Genomic DNA, 2,500 nt, shown 5'->3' on the forward strand with positions numbered 1-2,500 from the left:
TCAACTACAACATGTTGTGTTCTATTCGCCAGGAAATACTGAATCCAGCGTAGAACTTTTCCACGGATTCCAACATTTGCCAATTTTGAGAGTAGGATGTTATGGTCTACCCTGTCGAACGCTTTACTGAAGTCAAGATATATGACGTCAGAGTTCGAACCTGTTCCCAAGGCTTTGAGTACATCTTCAATGTGGTGTAAGAGCTGTGTTAGACAGTCCCTGCCACAGCGAAAGCCATGTTGATTTGAATTTAGGAGTTTGTGGGTCTCCAGGAAGTCAGCTATCCTTGATCTTAACACTCTTTCAAACACTTTGATGATGTGGGAGGTGAGTGAGATTGGGCGATAGTTGACTGCGAGGGATCTGTTTCCCTGTTTGAAAACCGGGATGACCGACTGGGATAGAAACTGTTTCGGTACATAACCTGCGTCTAACGAATTTCTCCAGAGGTTGGTCAGAGGGACTGCAAGTTGATATCTACATTCCTTCAGGAGACTAGCGGGAAATCTATCAGGGCCTACAGCAGAGTAATGTTTGACCTCATTTATTGCTGCTACGATGTCGGTGGCAGTGAAGGTTATGTCTGCGATTTTGTGTTGGGAGTCAACTTCGTTCGTTTCACTCACATCAATATCAGTGGGAACACTGAAGACAGAGCAATATTGTTTCTGCAGTATTTCTGCCATTTCTTTAGCATCGTGTTGGGGACTGCCATTATCATCAATCAATGGCCCAATGGGTGAGACAGTGGTTCTATGCTTATTTGCATAAGAATAGAACACTTTTGGGTTCTGTTTGATGTTTTTTGATTACCCACTGTTCCTCCACAGCTCTTTGATTTTCAATGGAGGTTTTCATGTTAGTCTGCAGATGAAGTTTTTCCAGCTCTAGTCTTTTCATTGTTGTGAATGTGGATGTTGTGTGTGGGAATATTTTAATGGTTGATTTTTGTTGAGTCTTTTGATGCGCCTGATGAGTTTTTTTTCTTTTTAGGGAGCCGGTTTCTGTTTGTGTTAGTAGATTTCTTGGGAGCGTGTTTAGAGCATGTATAGGTGACAATGGTTTCAAAGTGCTGCCACGCGGTCTCAATATGAGGGGAATTGAGAGAAAAAGACCAGTCGATGGAAGACAGATCCTTTCTGATTGTTCCCCAGTCCGCTTTGTGGAAGTTTATGTTGTCAAATGGGTGCCATGGAGTGGGATTGGCTGGTTTGGTTTTTATATGTCGGGAATTAAGATTGCAGAGTACCATGTCGTGGTCTAAGAGGAGAGTTTTTTCGACTGAAATGCTGTGAACGTAGCTAGAGTGATTGGTCAATACCAGATCCAAGATCGTTTTATTCTGTCTCGTTGGTTCAAACACTAGCAGAGTCAGGAAATACTCATCCATCAGATTAAAGAGCAGTTCTGCTGCTGCCCTATCTGATGTAGAGCACTTGCCTAACTTTGGAGTATTTGTGGGTCAGTTCACATGAGGGAGGTTAAAATCACCCATCACTAGTATGTTTCCGGAGTGGTACTTCCGAAGGAAGGACTTGACTTTGCTAAGGCACTCTTCAAAGTACTTTAGAGGTGCCTGGGGAGGCCTGTAAAGACCAACAATGGTTATGTCCTTGGCTTTGTTGTATAGTGATACCGATTCACAGTAGCCATTGGAAAATGTGTCCTTGGCATCAAGTGAAAAGGAGTCATGGATAAAGATGGCTGTCCCTCCCTTATTTCGGTCTGTGCGATCCGCACGAACAATGGTGAAATCTTTTATTTTCACCTCTGCGTCCATATGGGTGTTGTTCAGGTGAGTCTCGGTAAGGATAAAGAAAGGGAAGCAATGTGCCATTTCGGCAAGCCAACACTCTATATATGGGATCTTCTATTTTTGGGCAATAATTGATGGGTTGATGCCATGTACATTTAATAGGAATGTCGAGGTAAGGGAAGTTGGTAATGGGTGAGTGGTCCTTGTGATTTGCATAGATGGGTGATGGCTCGCTGGATCTCCTGGCTTAGGTCGGCCTTCATATTTTCCAGGTATGTCAGTAAAAAAGAGTTACTTGTTTGGTTTGCAACTTGGTCAGAGGATACATATTTCAAGTTGGCGTTATTTGGTGTTTTTTCATGGTTCTGTCTACGTTGTTTGATTGTAGGAGGGGAAACGTGGTTGTATTTTGTTCTTGTTGTCCTAGATTTCCTCTGTTCCTGTTTATATCTATTCTGTGATCGTTTTGTGCCCTTCAGATGGTGGTGGTTGCATTCTGGGTTCAGGCACATCCTTTGTGAGACAGAAGTTTGGCACAGTTTAGGATGGAATAAGGTGCATCCATTGCCTCTTATGCATCCGTATTTAGGATCAGAACCATAGATTCTGTATTTAGGACAGTATTTGGGGTGGAGGTGGGGGCAATTTTTTCCTGTTATACCGTATGGACAGGTGCCCATAGCAAGTCTACGACATAAGGTCGGATGGGGAAAAGCACAGCTGGGGCCAAATCTACAATTGCCC

Source organism: Octopus sinensis, unplaced genomic scaffold (assembly GCF_006345805.1).
Source record: "Octopus sinensis unplaced genomic scaffold, ASM634580v1 Contig19844, whole genome shotgun sequence".
Classification (NCBI taxonomy): Eukaryota; Metazoa; Mollusca; class Cephalopoda; order Octopoda; family Octopodidae; genus Octopus; species Octopus sinensis.